The sequence below is a fragment of the Spermophilus citellus genome, assembly GCF_964194105.1.
Source record: "Spermophilus citellus genome assembly, chromosome: 5".
Classification (NCBI taxonomy): domain Eukaryota; kingdom Metazoa; phylum Chordata; class Mammalia; order Rodentia; family Sciuridae; genus Spermophilus; species Spermophilus citellus.
The window spans coordinates 128,882,995-128,895,655 of NC_138186.1; the positions used below are offsets into that span (position 1 = coordinate 128,882,995).

Sequence of the window (12,661 nt, forward strand, 5' to 3'; positions counted from 1 at the left end):
TAAAGCACAAATAACTCTTATTAGCTTTTTAAATTCCTAATTTTATGTATGTCTCTTAATTTACTTAACGATACATCTATTTTTGGAGGTAGCAAGTGTTTGTGACTTTTCTGGTTTTCTAAATTTATTTTCTAGGAATGGAATTACTAGGTAAATAACTTTCTAAATGCTTGCCGTATATATATATTGCCAGAATATTGCCCTGCACTTTCAAATATAACCCCAGGAGGCTAGGTATGTACCAAATTAGCCTCATTCTTTGTGCTTGGAGTTCAATACTTTTGAAGTGTTGAAGTCATTTCAACAGCAATTAGCTTTTTAAAAATTGACAATTCCTTTTTAAAATTGACATGTCATTATAGCTTACTATGGGATATAATAAAAGAGAGTTCAGACTGCTATAACACAATACCAAAGTACCATAGATCAGATGGCTTATAAAAAATAGGAATCTGTTTCTTACTGCTATAGAGGATGGATGTTCAAGATCAGGGTCATAGCATACTTGAGTTCTGGTGATGACTGTTGTCAAGTTGTAGACCTTTGACTTCTCACTGTATTTTCATATGGCAGAAAGAAATCATGAGGGAACTCTCTGAGGCTCCTTTTAAAAAGTACAAATCCTGTTTATAAGGGCTTCACCCTAATGATCTAATCACCTCTCAAATGTCTCTCCTAATTCCCATCACACTGAGGAGTAGGATTTCAAAATATGAATTTTGGAGGGACACATACATTCAGTTTATAACAATTAGACATTTTGTCTAATTTTGTTTTTAAGAACATTTTATTTATTAATATTATTGAGTGTTGGTCTATCATATTCATTAATAAATACAAGTAACCCAATTTGTGTTCACTTTTTAATTTTGTTAGTTATTTTGTTTGTTTGTCTTGGTTGTGTGTGTGTTTGTGTGTGTGTGTGTGTGTGTGTGTGTGTAACAGCACAAGTTTGGTCATAAGCACTGTTTGAATCCACTTTATTTCTTCACATTAGCCAGACTTAAACCACATGCACAACTTCTATTACATTGAAGTCTCATAAACTTACATCTCCAGCTCAGGGAGCCCAAAATAGAGAAAGACTGTCTTGAAGATACACGTTGAACATATTTTTATCTAATAGAAGGGAAAATAGATTTTAAGGATAAAACCCATCAAATTAAAAAAAATTAAAGAAATTTATTAACAGATTGAACTAAGAGAGACAGAGACAGTACAAAATTAAGAGGCCTTTGGAACTCCTAAAACTACTATGGAAAAAAGAAAGGTAGAAAATATTACTCAAATGCAAATATAGGTCACATTTTATGGAGAAAGAGAGATGACTCAGAGGGCAGAGCTAAGAGCCTAGAAGATAGTAAAGACAAAAATTCCTAGAGAATAAGACTAAGTCCTAATCAAAGGAATGTAAGCATGTTCCTTGATATATTTCAAGTGCTAGGGACCAGGGGCTGCCTCGAACTTCTTTTGATTAGGAATGTTTGTTGCAGGTATCCTGTGCTTATCTCATCATTGTTCGGTGCTGGGGGATGATGGCTAATTGTGTGTCAGTTTGGGCCACAGGGTGTTCAGTTATTTGGTTAAACATTGTGCTGAATGTTTCTGTGCTGGTGTTTTGGATAAGATTAACATTTAAATTGGTAGACAAAGTAAAGTAGATTGCCCTTCCTACTTCCAGAGAATAAGAGAGAATTCTCTCTGATTACCTTTGAGCTGGGACATTTTTTTCCTTACCCTCAGACTTGAACTGAAATATCAGGTCTTCCTGAGTCTCAGGCTTGCTGGCCATCGAACTAGAACTACATGGTTTTCCTGATTCTCGTGGCCTTTGGACTTGAACTGGAACTATACCATTGGTAATGGAACTAGAGCTTGCTAACTGCAGATCTTGGTATTTGTCATCCTCTATAATCATGAGCCAATTTTTACACATCTTTTAACACACACATACACATACCCTATTGGTTCTATTTCTCTGGAGAGCCCTAATACAGGAAATAGATGACTTGTGACTTTTCTTCATGGATCTTCAACTGAGAGAAACTGTGTCTAAGGAACTGTACCCAAAGGACTGCACTTGAGGTGCCACTTGTGAAACTAGGCCTGATTTAGAGGAGTTTCCATTTTGTTTGCTAAAAAGATTCTCTTTTTGAGCTGTATGTAAACTTATAAGAAGTCTGGCTTCCCTGAGGCTATCATGTTATGAGGGCGCAAAGGCACTTCATAAGGCTAGTAGGTAATTTCTCAGGCTGAAAGTCTCAAATGGTTCCAGCTGGCCATCAGATATGTTGAGTTAAGACATGTCCCAGGGATTCTATCCCTGAACTATTGAGTTATCTCCAGGTTCCAAGTCATCCAAGCAGAAGACCCAGACATTGTAGGGCAATAAAAAGCCATATCTGCCATGCTCTATATGAATTATTGACATATAAAATCTATGAGCAAATAAAAAGGTCATTTATGTTATTTAAATTTTTGAGGCATTTGTTATACAACAGCAGCAAATGGAGTACTTTTCACAATGCACATGGCTAATATCAAACATGAGACTCAATTTTCTAATCTATTGTCAATTTCGGCATTCTTTTTTTTTTTTTTTTTGGCTTCCATCCAATTTTCTCTACATTTACTACAGCAACTTTCATTTAGACTACAAATTTTCTGTGTAGATCAGTTCCTTCCTAACTGATCATTCATTTTCTACACTAAATCAGATGATTGTTTTCAATATAAAAATTTGATTGTTTCCTCTTCTCATTCCTTACCCCAGTCTTACATACCTCTGTTTCCCTATTGTTCTTATGGTAAACTAATATATTAGTATATTAGTTATAATTATTCCTTATCCTACCTGCTTCTCCAGATTCATGGTTTCATACACCGACTCTTGAGCTCCACACTCTAAATATACTCCCTTTTCCTACCTAGTTTCCATCATTTAATTTGTAAAAAATATCCTATTGCTTCTGTTATTCAAGTAATTCAATTACTGGTTTAATATGTTAGTGCTTCAAACCTATCATGCTCTCCCTTCCTTTTGCTCACCAAAAAAAAAAAAAAAAAAAAAAAAAAAAAATGCCACTTGTTCATAGAAACAGAAAGGAAAGCTGCCACGGTGCAATATACTGAAGGTACTCGGCATCCAGGCTCTGAGGGAAGAAAGGGTTGGCTATGGGGTAAAAGTTAAAGGTTTTGGTCTATGGTATAAATGTCTACAAGGTCAGGTCTTGTCCACTATAGGATTTGTGGAGGAAGAAAGAGAAGGACCAGGGGAGAGAAAATGGACTGAGTCAGCTACTGCCTACTAGAAATGACCTTTGCCTTACCTGTCCATACCCAACCATAATATTTGCACCTTAAGCTGAGAAGGCAACCCATAAATCAGGGATCTCTGAGGTGGGGAGGCCCAAAATCCTAAGAGAAAAGGTGAATAATCTCTGCATCTAGGTATCTCCAGGGAGACAGAAAGACCTAGGCATCCCCTGATCCTCACACTCTGGAACAAAGATGAGCTCTGAGGCTCAGTCCATGATTATAATAGATGTAAATATGACCAATAAATTCTTCAGAAAAAAAAAGCCCAAACAAATAAATACACAAAGAGAAAGAGTTGGTCATGATGAAAGCAAGGGTTAAAGGCTCATCGCACTCTTAGAAATCACCCCTGTTAACCAACATATTTTTCATTCATCCTTCAGCTAGCAGCTCAGTCACTGCTTGCCCAGAAAAGTGTTTCCCTAATCCAGAAGTTAGGTCAAATCTCTGCATTTTATGCTATTGTAGCACTATTTACCTCCCTGGAAATCACTGATCATATTTTTAACTTTATTCTTTAATTTATATCTAATCCTATTCTTTCTCCTAATTCCCACCCCCACTAGATTATAAATTCGGCGAAGGCACAGCCTTAATCTGTTTTTGTTTTTCTTTGTGCTTCTAATGCCTAGCAATCAGTAAAAACTGATAAATCCTTATTGATTATAGGAATTCAGACACAAAACTGTATATAGTAAGCATATAGATCTTTTGCTTTCTTAATTGTTTTGGATAATTTAATGCTTAAAAATTGACAGATGTTCTTTTAAATGTTTTTGTAATTCTTGTATATGCATACACATGTGTTCCTTCACACACACACACACACACACACACACACACACACACACACACACTCTCAAGCCATCTGGGGGTACTGTGCTGCTTTCAAGATGAACAAATAACCCATATTTTTTATAAATATTTAATTATTCCTTAAAATATCTTTTTTGGACAAATCTACTTCTTATCCACTAGTTTGAAGGTCTTCCTTTAATTAAAATAAATAATAATACCTTCTAACTTGGAATGATCTCTCATTGTGCATTGGTTTGAGCCATGAATAGCTCTCACCCTACCCATGCTTGATTTCTCCTTGACCATTTTATGAGTTTTGCCAACCAAACTCTCAACTCCATTACTTTTTGTAAGCTACATAATGTTTTATTTGGGCCCAGTTTTGTTCTCATAGACTTCCGAGACTACTTAACCAGCTATTTGGTCCATGACCACAGGCAAGGACCAGCCCCACTCACTTTCATATTGAACAACTAGCCCTGGAATTTCAGGTTTCATTATAGGCCAAAAGAAAAGAAGACTCAGTAACATAAACATAAAAATGAATTAAAGAAAATCTTTGTTATGCCTTATATAATTTATAGAACTTTTAAGTTATACTATGGTTATGAATGCTTTGTGTAGTAAATCTGTGTAGAAAATCTTTCATATTTTTGAGATATTCACATCCATCTACATAAACATATTCATGGTGATTTCTCATATTTCATTGCTCATTCTTTTCCCATTTCTAACTTTGTTTTCTCCATGGTTTTAAAATTTGATTTATAAAATTTTCTAACTTTTCCTTCAAGATTCTTACCTTGAGTTTATTAAGTCTACCATCTTTGGATTGTCACATGATGTATTTCTGCTTTAATATTCATATTTTTCTTTCCTAGAGTTTATGTTTGTTTTGTTTTTCACATGACTTTTTAAGTTGGATATGTTAATACATCTGGTTGGTGTATTTAAATTTATCCTCTTAAATACTACAAATATTATATATACATATATATATATATATATATATATATATATATATATATTTCTATTACATATTTTTAATTGACAAAAATTATATGTTTGTGGTGAACAACATGATATTTTGAAATATGTACACATTCTTAAATGGCTAGAATTAACATAGGCATTACCTAACATATTTATCATTTTTTGCGTGTGTGTGTGTATGTGTGTGGTAAGAACTCTTCACATCTAATCTCTTAGCAATTTTGCAGTGTGCCACATATTGTTATCAGCTGTAGTCAACATGTTATACAATAGATCTCTTGAATTTATTCCCCCTGTGTACCTGAAATTTTGTATCCTTTGACCAACATCTCCCTCCTTATACCTCCCTTCAAGTCTCAACACTTGGTCTCTACCACTCTACTCTGTGCTTTTATGAGTTAGACTTTTCAGATTCACATGTAAGTGAAATTCTGTGGTGTTTTTCTTACTGTGCTTAACTTTTTTCACGTCACATAATGTCCTCTGAGCTCATTCACATTCTTGAAAACATACAGAATAGGGGAATGTATTGGTAGATCACACATCTGAAAAGGAATTTATATCTAAAATATATAAAAACACACACACAACTTGATAGAAAGAAAAAAAATAACTGATTTAAAAAGTAAGCAAAAGACCTGAGTAGACATTTCACAAAAGCAGACATACAACTGTCCAACAGGTGTATGAAAATGTTAATTGTCACAAATCATCAGCAAAATTAAACATAAAGTGACAATGAGCTATCACCTTGCACCTGTTAGAATGAATATTATCAAAAAGATAACAAGTGTTGGTGAGGACACGGAGTTAAAGAGACTCTTGGACACTGTTGGTAGGCATGTAAATCAGTACAGCCATTATGAAAAACAGTGTAGCAGACCCTCAAAAAATTAAAATGGAACAATCTCATTATTAAGTATATATCTAAAGGAAGTTAAATTAATGTGTTAAATGAAATTAATGTGTTAAAAGAAATATGTGCAATCCCATGATTTTTCAGCACTATTCATAATAACTAAACTATGGGATCAGTTTAAGTGTCCATCAGTGGATGAATAGCTAAAGAAAATGTGGTATATATACACAATGAAATACTATTCAGCCTTAAAAAACAAAAACATCTGTAGTTAAAACATAATTATTGTTTAGGTACCTATTTTGTTACATACCATGTTCCCATTGTTTTAATGTTTAAAATTACCTGTATTACCATCTTAATATTTACCTTAATCCAAGTTTTTTTTTTTTTTTTTTGGCAGGGGGCGCGGAATATTGTAAAACTTCAAAAAGGTTTTTGTGCTTTGGGTAGTTTGTCACTTAATTTAAATTACATATGTGGTTTAGTACTATTATAGTCAACTACTTTGGTCTATTCATTCTCAACTTTTGGGAATATATAGTTTTCCTTATGTTCTCGTATATGAATAGCTGTTACACAGAGAGTCCACTGGATTAATTATTTTATTCTAACTATATTCATTTTAAATTTTCCAAATTTGATTTCAAAGGCTGAGAAAGGAGTGTAAGAAACTTTCATTAGTCATGTTTTCCCTTTACTTGTCTGTATTTTAAAATGTTAGCTTCTTATAGTTGGATGCTTTATGTCCATGTTTATCATGACTGTTGATATTTTTGCTATGGATTGTATATTTTTCAAAATATGAAACAAATTCTTGATTGATAAGTGATTTCTCTTTTGCAAAATGATCTTTTAATTTTAGAATAGTTTTAGATTTTTAGAAAAGTTTAATGGTAATTGTTCTCCCCCAGTTCCTCTATTTTTAACATCTTACATTATCATGACACACTAATTACATTAAAAAACCAATATTAGTACCTTACAACTAACTAACTATCACTCTGTTCAGACTGCACAAGTTTTTTCAACTAATGTCTTTTTTTGCATTTCAAACTTTCATCCAGGATACCACATTATATTTTTCTGTTGTGTCCCCTTAATCTCCTCAAGTTTGTGAGAGTTTCTCAGTCATCCTTTGTTTTATATGGCCTTGAAAATTTTAGAGTGCCCCTGGATTTGGTTAGACTGGAGACATGACATTATTGTGATGTTAATCTTTATCACCTGAGAAGACTTATATTGCCCAGTTTTCTCCTCACTTAAGTTTTCTTCCCCCTTTCACAGTATATCATTTGGAAGCAAATTATTAGGAACAATCCATATTTAAGATGGGTGTGGATGGGTTATGTACCATCTTCTTGAAGGGAGATGTTTTTCACATTTAATTTTTTTTGAGATTTCCTTAATTTGTACTTGATTTGTGAATTTCCCTGTCTAGCTTTTTCTAATTTTTATTGATTTGTATTCTTTCATTTTTAGTATTCTGCTTTTATGTTTGGGTTTTATGTGTTGTTTATCAAAGGGATTTCTAAGGCCTTTATTGACTGAATTTTAAGGGATGCTGCTTGCTTCTAGCATGTTCATCAGAAATGCAAACCCTGACACAGCTCACGGACACGGGGAGTAGCATGGAGTTGCTCTGTGTAACAGTGGAGCACTCAGCTGTCTTCTGCTGACAGATGAATTTTTCTGGAGAGGATCAGCCTTTTTCACATATCACTGAAGAGAAAGGGGCACTTTAAGCCTCTTTTGGCAGAGTGAGTCATTCCGAAGCTAAGAATGTGACCTAAAAAGAAATCTCTTATTTTGTAACACAATACTCTTTCAGGTTCAAATTTTAATAGCTACCATTTGTGTGTCTGGTATTACCCTGGAAGCTGTACACATAACATCTTATTTTATCTTCCCAACATTTCTAAGGGTAAGCCTAGTTCTTCCCATTTTACAGATGACACACCAATGTTGGTGAAATAATTGAATGTAACTTTCCTTTGCTTGTACATGAATACACCATCAGTGAAACTCCACATAATGAACAATCTCAGAATGGAATCCTAATTAGAATAAGTAATACTCCATGTATGTCTGATATATTAAAATACACTCACCTATAATATATATCTAAAAAGAACCAATAAAAAAATTTAAAAAGTGTCATTTCAGGCTCAGAGACAAATAGCCTTCATAGTACTATCTTGCACCAGTTAAGTCATACAAAAATCATCAAGGAATGGTTAATGTAGACACACCAAAGAAAACAGAGTTGAAATTACAGCATGAGATGATAAGGAGTGAAGAAAGTTTACTTACCTTAAATGAATTCATTTTGACAAACACTGGATCAGTCTCTGCTATTTGGAAATCCATGAGGCGTTATAAGAGTAAATTGAACAAAACTTTGCACATCACGAGCTCTCAGATTGTGATTAATAACCACAATTTTACATTTTGTAAGAATGGGAATCTACAAAACATGAGATTGTATCATGAAAATGAGAGTTACAGTGCAGAAGACTGACTACATTGGCATTTAAATAGCATTTTCTGCCCCTGAATTAGTGATTCAGAAGAAATGGACTCAAGTGGCATATTGTTTTTAATCAGTAAATTTTAAGTTTCAAAGGACTTAAAAAATTTATAGATTATTCAACTTCTAATTAGTATATAAGCAATATTTTTTAAATCTTAAAATTAGTCTACTTGCACAAACTTTTGTAGAAACTTTCCAAACCTTTCAGAAAATTACCAAAAATTAACATGGCATGGTAAAAGATTTCTAATAATTAATAATTACCTTTCTAACATGATTATACGAGGAGATACTGTGAGGAATATCTTTAAGAAATTATGTTTTCTTATTTAAAAACATAGTGTATTTTAAGGAAATAAATATATTGTTGATGGGTCAGTCAGTGTTTGCAGTGCACAAGTTTACTTGAAAAAGTTAAAACTTGCTATAATATTTTCCAAAACTTATGTAACCAAAATATGTTTAAGTCTTAGCTTTCAAAATGCATTTGAAGATAAAACATTGCAGATTTTTTAAGATCAAAACTTCATATGCAATCTTTTATCTGATATGGAATAGTGTATTTCGGATTTCAGTGAGATTATTTTCAAATCTGGTATTTGTTGAAATGGTATTTGCTGAAAAAATTCAACAGTCTGCACACATTATCTAATTTAGTAACATTAGAAGTTATGCCAAGTTTCCTGCATGCAGTCTCTGTCCCTCTGCAAAACTTGTAAGGGGAATCCTGGCAGACGCAGGCAGTAGTGTACTGAACTTTAAAATTTTTTACGTTTGATTCATGAAGGTCCATAGAAAAGTATCGTATTTAGATTATGGGATGTGATATTAAGCTCTACCGCATGTTTTTATTATACCCCAATTTACAACAAATCAAAAAAGATAAAACTTTATGAGACTACAGTTAATTCTTGTAAGATGCTTGCTAGTAAAAAAAAAAAAAATCATTCTCTGCTTTCATTTATTTTTATTTTTATTTTAAAATCTAAAGCCATGCCAGGAAGAGAAAGACAAGATGAGAAACCCAAAATCAAGGTCAGCATTATTGTAGTCAAGGGCAGCATATAAAATAAACCAGAAAGAACATTGTCATGCCTGTCATCCAGGTGTATCCCCCTTTTCCTAAAACAAAAACCCTTTATTTGTCTTAGGGATATTATCTTTATGAAATAGAATTCAAAGAAATTGTCTCTGCTTATTTGTCTTCCAAAAATGTGCTTCATATGGAATCTGTTTCTTTTTCTCATTTCTATCCTCCGATAAAAATATGAAAGAGATTTAGATCTTGCCTAGACACCGAACACTTAGTTAATATGAGAAAGGCTAAAAAGAAAAAAAAATTTAAAAAAGGCTTAAATTTGACAAGCACCCACACATTTATTAATGCACATACCTGCGGTATCAAAACCTTTTGAATTTTAACTCATTGGAAAGTAGTTTTAAACTCCTAGGAAAGTAAAACTCATAGTTTTAAACTCATAGTTTAAACTCATAGGAAATTATTATGAAGCTTTCAAAAAAGATTCTCTATTTTTTTCTAATTTTCAGCTGAGTGGAAGGTATTTCAAGAGCTTTAAAAACACAAAGGTAGCATTTTGACATTGCTTTCAGCACTAGATACCCAAAGAGCCTCTTAAATAATTCTGCTAACTGTGCATTTCTCGGAAATGTTTTTTAAAAATGCGAGGAATGTTAGAGAGGAAACAAAAACATGCAGAATATTTTTATTGTAGTCCATTCTAGAAAAAACAAGCTGATAGCCCCAAAAGCAAAGAAAACTATCGAATGACACTAAGCATATCTTCAGTTAAGCTCCATTTAAAAAATTATCTTAATGAATGAATCAAGTGAATAGACAAAATTAACACAAATAATTGTTCTCTATTACAGAGATAAAAAAGAAGAAATTGAATTAAAAATAGTTGAGATGGGAATGGTAAAAAGAAAGTTTAACTATAATTCGTCAGGATTATAAAATATGAACTTATTGAATAAAAACAGAAAATGATAAAATAAAATAAAATCACCATAATAATTTTGTAACATTGTGCCTTAAAATTAATTAAAACAAAAAAAGGTCCCTCCCTCAAGTTAAAGGCTTGTAATAAGCAACAGAATTGAGGCCACTCAAATTAAATACTTAACTAGTATATCCTGCATTTCCTCTCAAGTAAGCCTGATCCAGCCAGATCTTTGAAAAATGAATGAATAGCATAACAGTAAATCCATGAATCTGAATTCAATTCACTCATCTGATGGAAGCAAAGTTGAGTTCTAAGAAACCTTTAATACCTACCAATTTACAATGAATTATAGAATCCAATTGTTTCCTACAACCCAGTTCAGTTCATCATGTGTATCTACCACCAGCCACTTTGCAGTTTTGCTGTGATCCAATGGTCCACACAATAGTTGTGGGTCAAAAAAACGGAAGAAGAGAAAAAGACTTTTCTATATCAACATAACTTTTCTATATGAACACAGTAGCTTAACAAATTATTAATGCAATAATAAAAAAGACATGATGTTAAACTGCCTAAGATACTGGCAAAGGGAAGAGTGACTGTACTTAGGTGATTTTGGTTGGATTTTGCCTTGTGTTTCCTGCTTTTTCTTTCTCTACCCTCCTGCCGCTTCATCCCCTATGGACCACATACAGGCAGCAAGATTAGCATGGTAGGTTATGAAGTATATGTGGAAGCACAGTCCATCATTGAGTAGCACTTAAAATGACATCATGTCACCACCAAGACATGATGTTTTGTGTGCCAAACATGAGACTTGTTTGAGAAATAGTGTGTGAGTTTTAGTGTTTTTGTTTTAATTTCCCTGGATACCTTCCTGCTCTGTAAAATAAATCCCTCAACACTAAGTCTGATTCAAATCAGATTTTCCTCTAGCTTTCCTTTTCTTAGAGCTTCATCCTGGTGTCACACACTGCTGTGATTAGACAGATCTCCCAGAAATCAGAATGCACATTTCACTGTCCCCAGGGAAATAATAAGCCAAAGAATTTTTCACTATGGTTCCTCCTTCATTCATTTATTCATTCCTCCATCTACGAATTTATTTATATATTTATTCAGTATGTTCAGGAGAAATTTGCAATACAGAGCCTCCAGAGTTTAGTAACTGGATGTAAGTGGATGCAAGGAAAGCCTATTCCAATTCTGGTTTTGATAAAAACTTGACTTTGCCAAAAAAAAAGTATCAGCAACCAGAAAGAAAGTCAGATGGTCTCCTTTGCACCCCTCTGTCACCCTGACTCCACCAAACTTACTAAAGGGTCCCTGTGTTGGGGCCTGCTATCCTCTCCTCCCCAGTCCCTTTTTCTACAGTCTTGTCTTTAGTGCTGCTTAGGAGGTTGCTCCTACTCCAGCAATTTCACTTACAATTTGTTTGAGAGTGATAATTTCAAATTAGAAGCTAAAACTACACAATGTTCTTTTTACTATGTAAATGACTGTTTTAACTCTGTATTCCAAAAGATGCCCTTAAAAGAAAGTGGTTGGATAAGCGAAATGTCTTTAGGTATTTTACGATGCACAGTGAAATGTTTAATAAGCAAATTGAATTTGGCATGTAATTTTCATCCTAAGGAAAGACTTCTTTCTATGAAAATATGTTATTTTATTATGTCATACCTTATAGCAGAAAGGAAATACGTAATTTGTAGAATAATGAAATAAAATGGGATGAAGAAATGATATTTTTGAAAAAGGTGAGCCACTGTTTAAAAGGTATGAAACCAAGACAATGTCGAGCTATTTTCAATGCACACATTGTATTTTTACAAAGTATATTAAAGCAAGTACATTATAGGTAAAACAAGCTGCTTCCTATGGAGGGTATGTGATTGTTTGCCAGACAAGTGATAAAAATAAGTTTTGACTTGGTGTTGTTTCTTCTTTTTTTCATAGATGAACAAACTCCGCACTTGAACTCAATAGTTCAAAGCCCACTTTTTTTTTGAGTTACCAACTGGTGATCAGAGCAGACTTAATTCCAAGAAACCTTGAGTGGCATGTAGGCAAAAAGTAAATACTGGTGATTCTGTGCTGCCTTCTCATGAAAAACTATTGTGGAAGGATAAATAAAATCTTTCAATCCCCATATCTTTTGGAGACTTTAGAAATGGTAAATATCACCCTTTTATTACA

General features: G+C 33.3%; 1 long non-coding RNA gene across 4 annotated transcripts in view; it reads left to right on the forward strand.

Annotated features, from left to right (window-relative positions):
* LOC308650007 overlaps positions 1-12,661 on the forward strand; it is a 65,989-nt gene that overhangs the window by 52,322 nt on the left and 1,006 nt on the right. For all 4 annotated transcript variants that reach the window (XR_014022211.1, XR_014022212.1, XR_014022213.1 and 1 more), the window contains one exon: positions 12,422-12,638. This is a non-coding gene — a long non-coding RNA (uncharacterized lncRNA). The remainder of the gene's footprint in view (positions 1-12,421; positions 12,639-12,661) is intronic.